This window comes from Acanthochromis polyacanthus, chromosome 10, assembly GCF_021347895.1.
Source record: "Acanthochromis polyacanthus isolate Apoly-LR-REF ecotype Palm Island chromosome 10, KAUST_Apoly_ChrSc, whole genome shotgun sequence".
In the NCBI taxonomy this organism is placed as follows: domain Eukaryota; kingdom Metazoa; phylum Chordata; class Actinopteri; family Pomacentridae; genus Acanthochromis; species Acanthochromis polyacanthus.
In genome coordinates this window covers 22,247,641-22,266,031 of record NC_067122.1, presented here as the reverse complement: position 1 = coordinate 22,266,031, position 18,391 = coordinate 22,247,641, and the positions used below count along the sequence as shown (strand labels likewise).

Sequence of the window (18,391 nt, the reverse complement as noted above, 5' to 3'; positions counted from 1 at the left end):
TTTTGGGAGAAACACTTCGTTGGTGCCTTGTATTTGTTTTTCTTCGCAGGGGGAGGGCTCTTGGCCGGACAATTACAAGTTCTGTGCCCCAGCCACCATAACCTTATTCCAGTTATTTCCTTGTTTGCCAGTCTGCAACATGCGTCAAAACCACTGGAGAGTAAGAAAAAACATAATATAGAATCAAGCATTGCTGAGCCACAAGTCTAATTAACCCTGAAAATAAGATGAAGATGTCCAGGCAGTCAGCTTTAAAGGTTAAGCCTGAAAGGTCAACTTGATTAAAAGTAGATAACAAACCACATACAATCCTCTCATTTCTCCTGAATCAGATTCCTATTTTGGTCAAATGTAGGAGTTCCTCAAAGTAATCTCATTTTGGATTTGAGCTCAGATAGCCAGAAGCGACTGATTAAATGGGTCCCGGTCGGACACAAGCACATTCCTAAAACTGAGATTATTCTTCTTCAAGAGCTTTTTAATACATCTGATGCAACACTGATGGAAGACCACTGAGTTTGTAGGTGTTCTCTGAAAACCTGACAGAGACTTAAGCCCCAGCCTTTACGATCAAATGCTCAGCAGAGGGTTTCTGCACTTCAGAAACTTTAAAGCAGATGATTCATTTGTTTATTGGAAACATGATGTTCACTTAATCCTCACTGTTTCTTTGCTTTTTTCCAAGGAAGCTTCCTGGCTTTATGTTGTCCTTTATGAGAACTTGCTGATGTCTGAGGATGATTTACTTCAAATCAGCTTTTTTGTGTGTGTGTTCACTGACAGGATGAACTCTCTGCTGTTCATGTAAAAGTATGAAACCTTTCCATAAAAGAAATCTTGTAATGGTGTGCAGAGCTGGAGAAACACATTCTCCACAAATTCTGTTGAAAAATGTGTTGTTTTGAAGATGCATTTCATTATGGTTGATGATGTAACTAATAGAAGTGGCATTACCATAAAACTGAACATTAACGGGTTCTTCGCAACTGTAAAATTGCGGCTTCCACCTCTTGCATATTCAGAAGACTTAACAGCATCCATCTCCTTAGAAAGTCAAAGAAAAACCTAACAAAGAGCAAACGGGGGAAGTAGAAGCGTTTAATGGGTTTATAGGACACAGTTCCAAAGAGCAAAATTGCTTTTCAGTCAAAAAAGGTCACAGTGACATTTATTTTCTCTGTTCTAAGGAGAAATGGTTGGCTCATGTCATGATCAAATTTTGAAATAAATTAGACAAAAAAGTCTCTGAAAAGGGATAGAAAGTGTGAATTTTAGCACACTTCTCTGTATGTTTCCTTCTTGTTTTCATTTAATTTTTGTAGTGCAGTTTGTATTGATGTACTCTTCTTAAAATGTTTTTTTTCCCCTCAGGATTTGAACACCAAGAAGCGTCTGCATCTTTTTTGTTATGACTGCAAGCTTGCATCATTTTCAGAGAATCAGGTTGGTTGAGTCAGTGACATCATTTAAACTGCTTCTTATAGCACACTTTGATCGGAGAATCATACTTGTTTTATTTCATTCCTTTCCAACTGTCTTTCTCTTCTTTCAGTTTACTATTTCTACATTGTTGCTTTTCTTATCTCACTGTATTCATCTGTCTCTTAAATCCTGATTATTTCATGCTGCTTTGTGAAGCATTGATTTTGAAAAGGGCTCTATAAATAAAGATTATTATTATTTATTAACAGTGAGAAAAGTCGGTCATCCGCATGGAGCTGCTAACAGAAGACGGCGTTCATTCTCCAGCACATTTTTGCTGACTAGTTAAACAACTTTGGTCTCATCTTTCTTTGAAGGTCAGCAAAAGCCTCTTAAAAGTGAACATCTGAGTGAAGTGAATCACTCTAGCCAAACAAATGAAAGGATAGGATTCATGTAGGTGCCTTTTCTGTTCTCTGAGGCTCAGTAAGACCCTCAAATCAAGACATTCCTAATTTTTCACAGTGAGGGGCTGTATTCTTTCAGAGAGCGTCAGGAATTAAGACGTTCACTCAGTCTCTCAGTCCTTCAGCAGGCACCAGAGTGCTCGGTTATTTACGAGCATCCTTCTTTTAAAGACGAATCACCTGGAATTATCTCAGTTCATATCTACGACTGGAACTTTAGTGCCGGGATAAAGTGCGCTTCACTGCCCATTTCACTTGATTGAATACGGCGAGCTTTCAAATAACATAAAAGCTGCTGCTACTGCTCAGTGCGCTGCCAAGTGCTCAGAGTGAGAGGAAAGTTTTTCTTTTTGCTGGAAATTTAACTTCAGCAGGAGCATCCTCCATCTTCCCGTGTGCGTCTGTGGTGGGGATTTGCCTTAAGTTCAAGAGGATCAACATTTCTCCCTGGCAGGAACAAAATATATCAATCTTGAACCGCATTCCTTTAAGACATGAAACTATTTGATTTCTTTTTAAAGACGTGGCTTCTGGTGCTGTGCAGCAATTTTTCATCATTTTAATCAATTTAACATTAATCAAACTTAAGGAAGAGGTTTTGTCGAGACCGTAGATAAAGACATTCCCACGTTTGGAGGATTTTGTTTTGTAATGTCAAAGATGAATGCCTCCTTATTTTGTTTCTGTAAGTTATTTTTGGGATTGCGTGTCAAGCATAAGTCTTGTGTGTCCTGACGTGTCCCATCATGGCATCAAACAATAGCTCATTTAACTTCTGGCCAGTGTCCAGATGCTCTGTATGAAAGTATCAGGTTTTATCCATCTTAGTTTAAGAATTTCCCTGCTGTGGAGGATTAACAGGTGAAAGGTCAGAGTCTGGCTATAACCTTGTGCTGCTCAAACCGATGGGAAGTGATTATAGTGAAGCTCAGCCTATTGACACCATGTGTTCTGTATTATGCACTTTAGTAGGTGAAACAATGTTTTTGATCATTACAGGAGCAGTGCAGTGACCTAAAAATGTCCTGTTGTGTCACCAGGATGTCAGAGGATCCTTTGGGTGCTGTGGGTTGTAGAATGGGTTTGCTGTCCCATCCTACTGATCTAGTTCTTGCGAGGTCTGAAACAGTGTTTAGATTGGTGTTATGTGACAAAATAACAACCACATGAATGCCAGGATGTTTTTATAGCAGAACACTGTAGCAAGATACTCAACATGTCTCCCGTTTCAGTTTAGCTCTCTTTGTCATGTGTCATGGTGAGCGTGTTGGTCATGCTTTTCATTCACGTTGCATTGCTAAAGTTGTGCGAACTATAGCTTAAATTTCTCCCTGTTTGTTTATGTAACAACATCGCTGTAGTTATGCCAACCTTGCATACCGTTAGCTCGCAGCTTAAAAGCCAGTAAGCAACTGCAGAAATAATGTAAATGTACAACATATTTGAGAGTTCAGAACGATTGTTCATCACTACGTCAGCAGCGTTTTGAGACGCATTTAAGGAGGAGTGATGTGAACGCAGAGGGGAGGAGATTTATTCAGTTCAAATGATGAACATTACTGTCTGTCTTCAGCAACCGTTATGACGTCTCTCTTAGTTTTACTTTGTCAGAAAATACTACAACACAGTGATGCAGGCTGCAACAGCAACTCACTGCGTGTTGTTATGGAGTAACATTAGTGTCGGACTTTTTGTGACCATTATATATTTAAAATGTGACTGTGTCAAAGACGACATGTTTTGACATCTGAGAAAAACCGTCTCTGGTTTTCATTTTGGTTCATATAAGTCCTGACTTCATGGCAAAGATAATAATGGATTAGAGAAAATGTGATTTAACATGAAAGGGCAGCAGAGGTCTGTGTAAGTAATGTTTTACCAGTAACTTGACTCATTATGTTGCTTATACAGCATATATACGTATAAAACTCTAATATGCAGCAACAAGAAGTACAAGATAAGATGTGTTTCATAGCTCATTGATAGATTGACTCTTTTTTAAGGTTATGTATTTTCCCAGAGATTCAATGTTTTGTTGCATGTTTTTGTACTTGAAAATTCCTCTCTGTTGTAAAGTTAAACAAATAAAGGACAAAGTATTGTAAAAGAGTAAAATGTTCTGCCTGTAATTCATATCTTTGTTGTTGTAAGCGTTTAGAGACCAACAAAGAAATGTTTTTGTTTATTATATATTTTTAAATTAATTGGCTGATTAATTGTTTATCAGAATTTTTTTCTGCCACATATTGGAATCGGCCTTAAAAATCTCCATATCGGTCAGGCTCTTATAAACAGGACGTTGGCCCTCTTGGTGGGAAATTTGAATGCAAAAAAAACCCCAAGACGGAACAGTCGACTGACATACAGTAACATGCCACTCTGCAGGACGGAGTTTTCTTTTCATTGAAGCACTTCCAGCTTAAAGTACCACATGAATGCGAAGTGTTAGTCAGGGATTCTAACATGAACTTTTAAAGGCGTTTAAAACACACCTAAGTGCATATATACTCCCTTCTTTCTTCAGTCTGTTTGCGCGTGCAAAATGAAACGCAATTATAGATTAAAAAGCAACTATTTTTAAATGTAATTAATCTAAATTAATCCACAGCGCCCTGTGATTAGTCCGATTAACTATTTGAATCATTTGACAGCACTATCAATGCTTTGAAAAGTAGTTGTGTTTCTGTAATTTCTGTATTATAAGAGGGTGACTTTTTATCGGATTGAGTGCAGAGAATTACATTTTTGACATTCTTTTCTGTGGAACTGGACATGAACAGAGAGCTGCTGAGCTACATGGCAAATTATTAGAAAGAAGTCTGCGTTTATGTAACAAAGTTGTTTTTTATTTTAGGGAAAAACTCCTTGTATACTTGCTTTTATCCCGTCGATAGATGCCAGCTGGCAGTGAAGCCCACACAGACTCAATCTATAGCAGCCCACCTGGATGAGTGGGCTTCAGTGGTTTGTCGTGTCGTCTCTCCCGCACCATATATGGCTGATATTGTGTAATGTGCAGAGACCCAGAAAATACTTTTTGTTGTATAACAGTTTTTTTTTTTTTGGGTACTAGTAATGTGATTTTGGAAAAATAGACTCAAGGAGCCAAGATACAAAGATAGAGGATGTGATTAACTCTTCCAGATCTGTTGCCGTTTTCTCCAAACAAATGTCTTTCCGAGAACTTCTGTCCACCAAAGCAATGATCAACAGAATACTTTCCATCATGATGTGTCACACTGACAGGAAGTTTTATTTCAACACATTTAGACTCATGTCTGTAAAAATACCTTCTATGAATACCCCTGCAGTTATTTTAGGGAACACATTTTTCTTCAGCAATCTTAAAAATAAGCTTTTGCTCACTCCCTGTATCACTGTTAATAAAATGCTATAAAAATACATACTTAGTGACACAGGTTTCATGAGTAAATTTACAGAATTGTAATTTTCATCTGTGTGTAGCTTCAGCTTGAAAACAAAAATCCTGAACACCAGAGAGTCTCGAAAGTGAAAGTGTGTCACTTATCACGAGCATTGTCTAGCTTCTGGTTGTCAAGGTCTCGTAATAATAAGATCTGGCAGTTTTTAATTCATATTGTATCTAGCGCTGAGTAGAAAGAGCATGCAGGGGAGAAAATGAGAAAAGCACAAAGGAAAAGAATCAACAAAACAGATTAATTAGCACACTCAGTAGGCATCATACTAATGTCTGTCTCCTTAAATCACCGGGGCCAAAGTGATCCATCAGACTGAGCTGCTGGTTGAGGAAAATATCCTCCACTTGGATGACTGTGGTTCATTTAATGAAACATGACATACCTTATTTGGATGTCTACAGGCTTTGCTGTGGTTGGTATTCGCTACTAATGAACATATAAGACCGTGGAAGTGAAAATGCTTCTGTTATGAAAAGCAACGACCCTTGCAGTTGAACTAATCAATACTTTAGGAGCAAATGATGAAATGTATTGTGAAAACGGTTTCCTGCTGTGAAGTTCTGAAGTTCCCCTCTGTTTTATGATGTTTTTGAGTATTTTTCAGCTCATTATTTTGGTCCCACAGCTGATACCTTCCATTTACTGGGGAAAAAAAGCTTTTCATATGTATCAGAATGAGAAATAATATTCTCTTTTAACACCTCGACTCCTTCAGAAAAACAAGGATGTCCCGTCTGGCTTTCATCAAAGCAGCAGAGGATTTGGTGCTCGGCTGATAGATATGACCGGAAGAAACACCTGGTGGCACATTTCCCAGGAACCACAACAGACACCAATCAACCATAAAACTAAAACCAATGATGGGTGAAGTGAGTGAAATGGATCATCTTGCTTGAAAACGTTGGATCCTTCTGTTAATGTGGCTGTTACAAGGAGATATACCACCCACCTACAGTGCTGGAAAAAAGTTTTCGAACGCGCTTACAATTTTATACAATCTCAAATGTTATCATGAAATATTTGTGGAAAAATCTTTTTTGTGTTTCAAATGATGACTGCATTAGACGGATACAAAAAAATACAAATGATATTTTTTATCGTTTAAAACAAAAACTAAAAACACTAAATTCTTGACAGTTTCAGTGTGTCAGTTCTCAACATTGTCGATATCAAAATGAAATAACAGAGAATGTGTTCAAAATTGAGCAAAAAATGAATAAACCATCACATCATTAAATTAATATTTAGTAGTCCTGTCATTAACAAGCAGTAGAGCTCTCCTCCTGGCTGACATGTTCCCCACGAGCCTTTCTAACTGTCGATGGCTACTCTTGTCTCATTCTTCTAGAATTACTGCTTTTAATTCTTATACGTTTTTGGTTTACACTTTGAAACAGACTTTTTGATAATCCACCACAGATTTTCAGTGGAGCTCAAGACCGAGCACTGAGCTGCGCACTCTAAGACCTCGGTACTGATATTATTCCTGCAGTTCTACTGGACCTGGATGTGTTCAAGGGGCATTTTCTTGCTGAAACATCCAGTTTTTGACCTCGACAGAACAGAGCACGTGCAGAAGTGAGCATATGGGTTTGGAGAATGGCCCAATACTCGGAAGAGTTCAATGTGAGATGACCAACACCAGCAGCACTCATGCATCCCCAAACCATGACACTGCCTCCACCATGCTTTGACAGTAGGTACTGTAAATGCTGGAGATAATGCTTCACCTGGCCTTCTACATACCCTCACATTAGTAGGAGGAAAATAAAGCTGGAAACTGAACTCATTTGATCACAGAATCTTCTTCCGATTCCTGGCTGTCCAGTTCTTGTGTGTTTGGGCTCAATGACGCCGGGCTAACCTCCGTCTCTCCTTGATCGGGAGCTTCTTGATCGCCTTGTGGGACCTTAAGTCGTGATCTAGAAGTTGGCCATGTACAGTGTGGGTGGAACACTGGACACCAGTTTGGTTTGGTCATTGCTGCTGAAGCTCCTGTGATGTTACTTGGCGATTTTCACTGCAGATCAGGATGTGGTCATTTCTTGCTGAAGAAACCCTTGGACGCCCAGATCTTGTTCTCAGATCTTGTTTTTCTTCCAAGCTGTTGGTTCATCTGTATTTCTGTAGAGTGTATCCAAGTGCTGAAGGACAGCATCTTCATGTCCTGGCTATCTGGTGGCAACTTTACTCTTCCTGGCTGGAGATCTGTATCTTCAGACGTGTTTGCTGCATTAGGTTCCCTGTTTTATCCATTTTTGTCTCTGAAGAACTTTCACATGTGCCGGCTTTACATAGACATGAAGGACGACACCAAAAACTGTGCCTTTTAATAAAAAGCATGACCTTCATTAGTGGATCACTGGTACCAAAATTGGTGAATCAATCAATCTTAAGTTTTTCATGACTTTTTTAGGATTTGTTTAGTATTTCGGCTGGGACTGGACTTAAAGAAATTGCGCTTGAAGACCTTAGAGTGATTTTTAATGCAATAGTTCACAAATGCATGGGGTGTCTGAAAACTTTTTTCCACCATTGTAAATGTTGTTGCAGATCCAGCAAACCACCTTTGACAGCAGCCTCCTCCAGTAAGACATTGTGTTCCACCAAACTTCCCAAAAGAAACTCAAGGAACAGAACAAAGAGTCCAGCCTCCTAGCTCTATAGACACCAGTCTGATTATGCCAGAACAAGCCAGATCCACAGATACCCCTCCCTGCAACACCCAAATAATCCACTGCCACTGGTTCTGTGTTCATTCCCTGAGGAGTCAGAGCCGTTCTGACAGTAGTAGGCTGGTGGTTTTAATGCTGTGGCAGATTACTGTAGAAGCCAGGCTGAGGCCAGCAGAAACTGTGTTAGTATTTTTGTTTCCTTGGAAACAGACATCTGGGGCTGCTGCTGAATGCTTCTCATTCGAGATAACATGACATATTTTGGACAAGAAATCTACATATCTGTCCAAGTCCCCTATGATTGTCACTTGAAATAGGAAACAACTTAAACTGTCCTTTGGAACTTTGCTGGGACTTAATGTGACAGACAGTGAAGGATAATAATGCAACAACGCTGAAAACTATTTAAAAAAAGCATGACCATTCACCAAATCAGCCTCAATTTCTTGTGTTCTTTTGCATTAAGCAAAAAAGTTTAACAACCTTAAATGATGTTTTCTCCAACTAGCAGCTGCAAAATGGATTCCTTCTAACAGTCCATTGCATTGGACAGTTTACTGCAATGCTAAACTGCAGTGGAAGAAACCCAGAGTTTTTCAGCTGAAATGAAGAGGAGATGAAAAGCAACCATTTCCTCCTGCTCCCAATAAATCAGACTGCTGATATTAGTGGTTTGCTAATGTTTCATGAATGCAGCTCTACTCATACAGCTTTGCAAATGCTTTCTGCTGCAAATGGAAATACCTGCAGAGACGGTGGATATTATGTACGCAGCCGTGACGAGCTACAGTATAATTTAATGGGCTTTACAATGTGTGCATTGCACATCGCCTTCCCAGCTCCCCTATCCATGTCATATTGGAATTTATCTGAACAGCATCCAGACAATTTTCTTACATTTTGTACTCCTTATCCAATTTCTGGGTCCCATCAGCTGCATCACAGTGGAGTTAAAGGCTGCAGGAAAAGGATTAAAGATAAAAAATGATTTGGTTTTAAACACCAGAGTGAGATTATCGTCTTTTCAGCAATATTTTTTTTTCATAATGATGAATTGTTTTCAGGGAAACAGTAAGCAAACTGAATGTACGTTCAACTAAATGTTTTTAACATTAACTGCTCTGAACCACAGAGGGAGGTGTAGCTTCTGTGCACGTCAGCCTTCGTCATTTTCCTTTACCAATGTAATAGTCATTATATGGAATATGTATATCTGTGTCTGGTGCAGTTTGTCCAAATATTACAAGTGGTTTCGGTCTATTGTTACACTGATTACCCTCTAATGTGAACGTCCTCTGCAAATACAATGCTTATGCGTGGCAATAAATTTTAAAACCGACTCTAGCAGAACTGTTGACACAATAACGTTTATCTGTCTGATCAGATTGCTTCATTATTTTTTTCTTAATGTGAATTGGACAACTTTAAGCTATTTGAAAATGACTCTGGTTCTTGTGGATCTTGGATTGGAGCCGTACAATAATTTAACCCTGGTGGTTACATCACAGCTTTGAGACAGCTCAGCAGCAAGCATCAGTCAGCAAAGATTAATGAAAAGAGGCTAAAATGGATTTCATAAGTACTTTTAAGCTGCCTGTATGTAAGGAGAGACCAAACAGTTTTGGCTGCACAAAGGAGCAGATGAATGGCTTTTCTGTTGCTTGTAAAGAGGCCGGTGCATGATTGAGTTTATCTGGTAGACGACGCCTTGAAACACTATCTTTTAGCTCAGCCTCTCATTCACTTTGTCTGCGCCCACCTCTCTATGCATCTGTCTTTCTCTCTTGGCATTACTGGTCATCCAGGATAAGCTATCATACCTGTCTACACAGTTACAATTGCCACCTATACCTTATACACACCATGCAACAGAGCATTTATTGCTACACGTCGATATGACATCCATCCAGCTGGAAATGAACAGCTGGCAAAGAGATGATTTCCACCCTCAGTGGCAAAACTGCAGCACTAGCATTTTCTAAAGCACTATTTATATTTGAAAAAAATGGAATCAGGAACGGTGAAGGTAGGAACAAATCACTTAAATTTGATAAAGCCCTAGTATAGTTTCTGGCTGACACCAACAAAAAGTGCTCATTGCTGCAAAAGCAGTGTGTTAGCACAAGTTGTTTGACAAAGCCAGAAACAGGACCAGGGCAAAAGGCTGTGTGTTTGACGCTGATGGACCGGACTGTACTTGGGTTGCTGGAAGGTGCGTTCATCAGAGGAATTTTTTTGGCTGATGGTGCTTAAGGCTGGAGGTGGCCTGGCAGGAGCCCAGACTATACATACAGAGTGCTGCTGAGTGGACACTTTGGCAGTGCGGTGAGCCCCAACCATTAGATGATTGCCTCTGAGGTTTTGTGAGAAGGGTAAGACTTGTTATGCCTTCAAAGTTTCCTCTGCAGGATCATGATGATGAGGTCTTTAATCCACCACAACGTCTTTGGGACCTTATGAAACTGACATCTGCATGTTTTCTGGACAAAATTCCAGTGATCCTTTGCTGTGGTCTCAGATGAGAGATGCCTTCAGGTGATTGGTTTATGGCATGTAAATGAAATTGCATCTTATTCCCCCATAAAAGAGGTTTCTGGTCTGGAAATATGAGATTTCACCTCCACTGACAAGTCATTAGCTCTGCAAAGACATGGTAATTGGCTCTATTAAACTGTGTGTTACTGCCAACCTCAGGCCCTCCATCATCTAAAAAAATATATATCGTAGTAATTTTCTCAACAAAAAGCCTCCGAGTTGCACATCATCATTGCATTTGAGTACCAGCACTGTAAAAGTGTGTGACTAGCACTTCAAGCTTGAGGGGGGATGTCTTGCCAAAAATTTCAAAAGAGTGTGTATAGGTTTTGTGTGCATCTTTGCATCATTATAATTAAAGACTGTCACTTCTGAACAGGTTGTGATTAAAGAGTGTGTAGAATGTAAATGTAAGCCTGTGAATGTGCAGTGGACTTTTTTGTCTAAGGAACTTTGTGGAACAAATGGAGCTGACAAGCAAAAACTGACATGAGAATAAGAAGCAATCAGACAAATTATAGTGTTTCAGGTTTCTTTGTTCCTCTTTTTCTGACACCAAATCTTTAACTGATGCGATTAGAATCAAAGTTATAACAAATCTGGATCTTTACTGTGACAAATACAGTGAAATTCAACACTGGGGCTTAAATCCGGCCTCAGCCTGTGTCTCAGCCAATCAAGGGAAGCAACAGGGCAAGAAGTGAAGCTTTTGGGAATCGATTTGTGAATGATAAGCACATCTCTGTATGTGAATCAATGTTGTGTTGCAAACAAAATCTAGACTTGGCTCTGAGCTGTCAGAGTGAAATGAATTACTGTCAGTAAAAGCAACTCATTTACAATTATGCACTCACAATATTTCAAGGAGCGGTTTATGTTGTCCAGCTTGTCATGTTTAGATGAGTTAGTACGACTAAACATGAGGTTGGGAGATGCAGAGAAAGGCAAAGACAAACAGTAAGAAAGGATGTAAAGGTAAAAGGAAGTCACGGTTCAACACATATGTTGTCTTGATGTTACAGTCAAAACACGATATAGAAAATATTTAACTATTTTTTAGTTTATTTTTTGATTAAGCACTAGTTTACCAAACAGACTATGGCTGTGTTTTATGTGTATTCTCCCAAATAATTAAATTAATAACATAAATATCCATTAAGGTGCATCATTTAGAAAATAAAGTGCACTTGAACTGTACTGCACTGCATCTGACAGCAGATGTTGAAGTTAATAAGTTGTGAACAACTGTAGCTTGTGTTTGTTTATACTGGGATGCTATGAGTCTCTGAAATGTAGATAAGAAGGAACTTCTGTAACGAGGCTCAATTGCTTTCAGCATGTGCTTAAAACCTGTGAAATCGATACCAGAGTACGGTGCTATAAAACACCGAGGGTGTTTATTGCCTGAATTGCTCACAGAGGCTGCTTAAATGCCGCGGGGCGCTTTCTGTGCACTGTACTCTTTTTTCATTTACCGCTGACATTCACATTTAGGGGATGCCATCTTAAGTCAGTGAACCATACCTGATCATAAATGAACAATGCCGACATACGTTGGTAAAAAGAAACAGCAGCGCTTGCACTTCCTGAGAATACTCTGGAAAAACAACTTAAAGAGTGAACTGCTGCTGGACTTTTATTGAGCTGCTATTTAAAGCATCCTGACTGATGGCATCACAGTGGGATTCGCTGGGTGCACAGCCTCAGACAAAAAAAAACCCCAACATCAAGACTGCACAAAAAAATCACCGGCCTCCCCCTGGCCTCCCGAGATGACATCGCCAGCTCACACTATCAGAGCTGCACACATCACCAAAGACACCACACACCCTACTCACCACTTGTTTAAACTGTTACCATCAGGCAGATGCTATGGGTCTCCAAAAACACGCACATCCCGATTTAGTGCCAGTTTCTTCCCCATAGCAGTTTGCACTTTAAATTCCCTCTCACATTAACTGTGCAATAACCTGCTTTTAGCCAGCTAGCCTTCGTCTTTGATACATTTGTTTAAGGATGTTTCTGTCAGTGCTGTGTGTGTGTGTGTGTGTGTTTTGTTGTGGTACCGTATGGAGTTTCACTTTCAATTTCATTGCATGCTTTTACTTAGAGCCTATCTATCAGTCTATCCGTCCGTCTGTCCCTACCTACTTACCGACCAACTGACCAATCCACCCGTCTTTGTTAGTCGTCAGCAGACCTTAATGACAAAAAAAGCTGTCTGGTCGGCCTGCATTTGCCTGAACTACAAAGCTGCACTGTGCACATATAGTCTTTTGTTAAAGCTGCTAGGGCAAATGCAGATCTTCAAATTTAGTTCTACAAACAAAATAGTTGTGGACCGTTTGTGGATCATTTGGGTCCTGTAGGTTGCAAGGTGGAACCTCCATGGATCTGACTTGTTCTGGTGCATCCCACAGATGCTTGATTCTATCAGGGTTTGGGGAGTTTGAAACCAAGTCACTGACTTGAGCTCTTGGTTATGTTCCTCAAGCCAGGCCTCAACTGTTTTTGCATTGAGACAGGGTGTATTATCCTGCTGGTGTCAGGGAACTGATCATTGCATAATATGAAAATTAGGAGTGGAAACTATTCTCATGGCTCTAAGAATGACAAAGCCCGTTAATCAGTTAGTCCAACACAGACTGAAAAATCTTAAATACGCTTGGATGGTTTGCCATGAAACATTGTAAAGGCAGTCATCGTCCCAAGAGGATTAATCACAGTGACTCCTCTTTCCATCTGAAATTTCATATAGTGTCCTCACCAATCAAAGCTTTCAACATGTCCATTTATTTGGACAAATGCCTTTATAACTGAGGGCATTCTTATCCTTTGTGTTTTTATAGTAAGAGCTCATAAGCAAATGTCATCACAATAAAATAATCATTTTCGTTGTGAGATGTTTGCATGCTGCTGTTGGTCTCTAGTGTTAAGAAGCAGATGAGTGTGCAGCCTCTTAGAGCTACAAGCACATGGCTGTAAACTTCCCGACACTTTCAGTTTCATAACACATCACTGAACGAATCCCCGTGAGACCGTGTTGGAATAGTAGGGACACACAAAGACATTGACACATCATTAATTCCGGCTGATAAAGGCTTCACAATGAAAAGTAATAAATTTTCCCACTTAATGTGTACCTTTTAAAAAGCATTGCATTTTCCATGTCTGCTATTTCCATTTCTGCTATAACTGTTAACTCCACTGCAGGGGAGACTTAAGACGCTTAATGACTGGAAAAACTGGGATCAAATGAATTTGAATCCAGTATTGTGCATTCATGTATAATATTGTTAAATTGTTGGACTTTGATAATCAGAATGAAAAAATGCACTTTTTCTTCAATGTCAGATGACATGTTTTTCTCGTCTCTCTTAGGATATTTGTTGTGATTTGGAATGTACTAGATGTACTACAAACTGAGCCAAAACATTTAGTCATCTGTCTTCTCTAATGTTTCTCATGGATTTGGCTAAACTTGGGCTATTGCCTGTTTTTGGATTTGATAACAGTCTTTTAACAATTTATTGACATGTTTTCTAATTGATTTGTTTCCTAACGTGTTATTCTGTTTCATGTGACTGATGATGAGTCTTAGCCATGGGCAGTTACACATTATTCATCCATTATGAAGAGCGGTGTGAATTATCCATGCAGATAGTTTGGCAATGTTCTTCATATCGACCTTTCATTAACAGCTATTTTACCCAGGAGGAAAAGTCCAAATTTCTGCTCCACCAAGTTTTGTGACATTCACAAAAAGCACAAAAATGGTCATGAACTGGCAGAGTAGACAGTTTTTACACATCACATCAGCTGCTGTGACATGTTTCTTGTTTAACCAAGAGAATAGATCCATTTCTGTTTGTCGAGTCAAAGATACACAAAGCTGAGGTCACATCACCTCAGCTCCGAAGCCTTAAAGACAGCCTATTGAGTTTGGGTGAAGTGATGGTGAGTCTGACAGCGTCAATGGCCGCGGTTTCTCAGAATCTGCTGTGAAAGCCAGTAAACAGCCACAGCAAACGAATGCAACAACTGCTTCTCTGGACACAGGCAATGACCTACTGGAGCTGTCTGTTCAATTCGATTTTGTTCATGGAATAGAAGGAACATGTCGTCCTCTCTCAGGTCCAGGTTCATTGTGCTCATCACACAGTTTTCTGTTCTTGTGACCCTTTTTTTTTTTGAGCTGTGAAAAGTCTGATAATTGGAAACTTTTGTGTATATTTAATATGGATACATACACGAAGCAGGTACAACATTAAAACCATCGACTGGTCAAGACTATAAAACTGATTAACTGATTACATTGTTCTGCTGTTTAACCTTGAGTCCAGCATTCATGTGGATGTTACTTTGAAACATACCAAGCTCATCCATGTCAGTGTCCCTCCGTTGCTCCAGTAGCCTCCCCCAGGATCACACACAGCCCTGCCACACCACAGAAACTTCTCAGTACACTGCAAACAGCCTAAACTGCTGGCTCGGCTTCCTAATTCACCAGATCTCACTCTGATCGAGCATCTGAAGGATGTGGCGGAACAAGGCTGATCCGCAAAGGCCCCACCCTGCCACCCACAGGATGCAAAGGACCTGCTGCCGACGTGCCGGTGCCAAAAACCTCCAGGACAGTCCCAGAGCAGCTCGGTTCATGGCCCGACAGGTGGTTTTAATGCTGTGGGCGATCTGTGAACATTAAAATTAAATTGTGGAATCTGTAGAGGGTCTTTCCTGTAAAGAAAACATATATGGATTTTTTTTGGGTACAGGAAGAGACTTTTTCTGGATCTGTTTGGTTAGCCTGGACATATTGAAAAGGGTCTTTGAAAGCAGCAAGAACTTTCTGCTGATAAGACCATAACCCGAACTCACCGAGGTCAAAGCAGGACCCCTGTTGAGAAAGAAAAGCTGTCCATGTGTAAAACAGTTTTTTTCCTCATGACAACACTAGGAAAAACGAATTCCCTGCTGCCTTTATTGTATTTAAAAACTATCTCCAACACAGCTGTGGTTTAGTTGGTATGTGCTTGAGTTGAAGGTCATTAACCTCGTAGCAGTTTTCCATCACAACTGAAGAAGCATGAACAAAGTGCATGAGCTCCATCTTAGCAGCAGGATGTTGAATTAGTGACTGCCGATGGAGTAATACAACCATTTATTCTTGAAAAAATGTGTTGCATTTTTAAACTTTAAATTGTGTCTGCTCTATAAACTGGATGAGAAGTTTTCTGTGTTAATTGTTTACACATAATCACCAATAATTGCAGAAACAAGCTGTGATTGCAGCATTGGCATATCATCACCTTCTAAATGAAAGAAAACCATCCAGCAGAAACAGAGCAACATCAGCAGTCACACGGAGTACTGTCCCTGACCACATTTCAAATATAAGTCGATTACTTACTCTCCTTTAGCTCCACTTTGCGCTTCACCAGCCCTTGAAAGAATAATTGGCTCTTTAGCTGTCAAATGATCCACTTTATCCACCAGCTAGTCCCTAAAGGTGTCTGTCTGTTGTTTGGTGAGGAGCAGGTAGTGTTTGAGAGTTTTTTCTGTGTTCTACTGTGTCCAAAAATGACTCTACTGAAGCTACTACAGGACACAAACAATAAATAAATACAACAATGAAGTAAACGTCTATATATGTAGCCCTGCGACAGACTGGCGTCCTGTCCAGGGTGTCCCCTGCCTTCGCCTGAGTCAGCTGGGATAAGATAGGCTCCAGGCCCCCCCGCAACCCTAGTGAGGATAAAGCGGTGTATAGAGAATGGATGGATGGATGAACAATGAAGTAAACAATAAAGTTGCATGCCAGACATCTAAAACAAAAAGAAAAGAAAAAGCCCAGTTGGGCTGAAGTGAGCTGGTCATCTAATAATAATTTAGGTGGATTTGCTAGAGATTCTTTCTTTCATAATGCTCCAAAATACTTTTTTTCCCCTTATTTTGCATTGAAATTCATCTCTGTAAAGGAGGTGGTGAGTGCAAGGGTAACTTGGCCCACAGTTAGAATGACCACAATTCACAACGATTATAAGAATGGGACCCGGGTGGGGCTGCACAGTGGAATAGTGGTTAGCACTTTCACCTCGCAGCAAGAAGATCCCTGGTTCAAATCCCAGCCTGGGCCTGGGATCTTTCTGCATGGAGTTTGCATGTTCTCCCTGTGCATGTGTGGGTTTTCTCCGGGCACTCCGGCTTCCTCCCACAGAGACTGTGGGAGGAAGCCGGAGTGCCCGGCTTAACCTCAGTATGCTGAGGTTAATTGGTTACTCTAAATTGCCCGTAGGTGTGAATGTGAGTATGATTGTTTGTCTGTATATGTAGCCCTGCGACAGACTGGTGACCTGTCCAGGGTGTCCCCTGCCTTCGCCCGAGTCAGCTGGGATAGGCTCCAGCACCCCACACGACCCTAACGACAGTAAAGCGGTGTATAGAGAATGGATGGATGGGACCCGGGTTTAAAAACACTAAAATATTGCTTTAATGGATTATATGTAGTGGTGGAAGAATCATTCAGATCCTTTATTCATATAATATTTTAAGTATTAACAACAAAAAGGTACCTGAAGTAATAAAGTCAAAGTTCTACTTTGGTCTTATGATGTGTTCATTTATCTGACATCACTAGATTATCAACAGTGAAGCATCAGTGCATCAGCAGCAACTTATTGAAGCTGCTGCAGGTAATTTGAACCACTTTATATTTTATTTTATAAAAATGGTCGAAGATAAATCTGAAGTCTCGTCACATGATTAATGAAGGGAAAGAAGAAAAAACTAGCATAAATCTGCTCTTGGTTTTTCAACTTTGTCTCGAATTTATGATTTGTATTGTGGTATTGGATCAACAGTTACTGAAATGAAAGCCATGTGAGAACGTGGAGGGAAAAAAATAATAAATCATTATTTAATGGAGCTGTTTACAATTAATAGACATCTGAAATGTCACCAGAGTATACACTGCTTTTTGTAAGAAGTCCAAAAGTTTGAATTTGAACCTAAACTCTGTGGTGTAATATTTTTCATTTTGTAAAATCTGTACCTTAAAAGTAACTAAAGCTGCCAAATAAATGTGGAACCGACCAGATTCTCTGGAATAGAAGTATTAAATTGCATAAAATGCTACCTCCTATAGGATGCCTTAATAGAAATGCATTACAGGATCAAATGCGTAAAAGCCAACACACTTCATTTGACAGGTGTTCTGTTGTCGCACAAATGATCAGATCTGACCCTCAAACTCTGAATTTTCTAGGACGGAATCATTGAATTAGTATGTCAAAAAAAAACAATTATACATTTTGGTTCTTTAATATATTTATCTAAAAAATATGACAAAATCTGCTGTGTTGAAAATATTCATGCAGAAATTCTAATTTTTGCTTAGTTGTGCTTTAGCCAATCTCAACTAAGTGCTCTGGTAGCCGTTCACAAGCCCTTTTGAGAAAATTGGTACATTTATCTAAATTTGTTGGCTTTCTGACACTGTCTGTAGGGTCTAAGTCAGAACTGTGCATAAACCAGTCTGAAACCTTAATTCCAGCCTGATATAGCCATTTATTTAGTGGGTTTGGAATCATTATCTTGTTGAAACACCCAACTGCATCCAAGATACAACCTTCTTCCTGACGGTTTGAGGTTTTCCGGAAGAATCTGGAGGCAATGCTCCTTCTTCATTTACTTCATCATTTCTCCATTTACTTTGTGTAAAGCACCAGTTCCAATGGTAGCACAACAGCCCCACAATATAATACTACCACCACCATGCTTGACAGTAGGTTTAGGATTCTTGTGGTTAATTGCCTTATCTTCTCTCCTCCAAGCATATTTGTGGTCATTGTAG

At 39.8% G+C, this 18,391-nt stretch overlaps 1 long non-coding RNA gene across 1 annotated transcript; it reads left to right on the top strand.

Moving 5' to 3' along the window:
- Nucleotides 1–27: 27 nt before the first annotated feature.
- LOC127535794 (uncharacterized) lies at nucleotides 28–3,996 on the top strand. The gene is made up of 2 exons (XR_007944678.1): nucleotides 28–1,443; nucleotides 1,692–3,996. It is a non-coding gene; the product is annotated as an uncharacterized LOC127535794 (long non-coding RNA).
- Nucleotides 3,997–18,391: the final 14,395 nt, after the last annotated feature.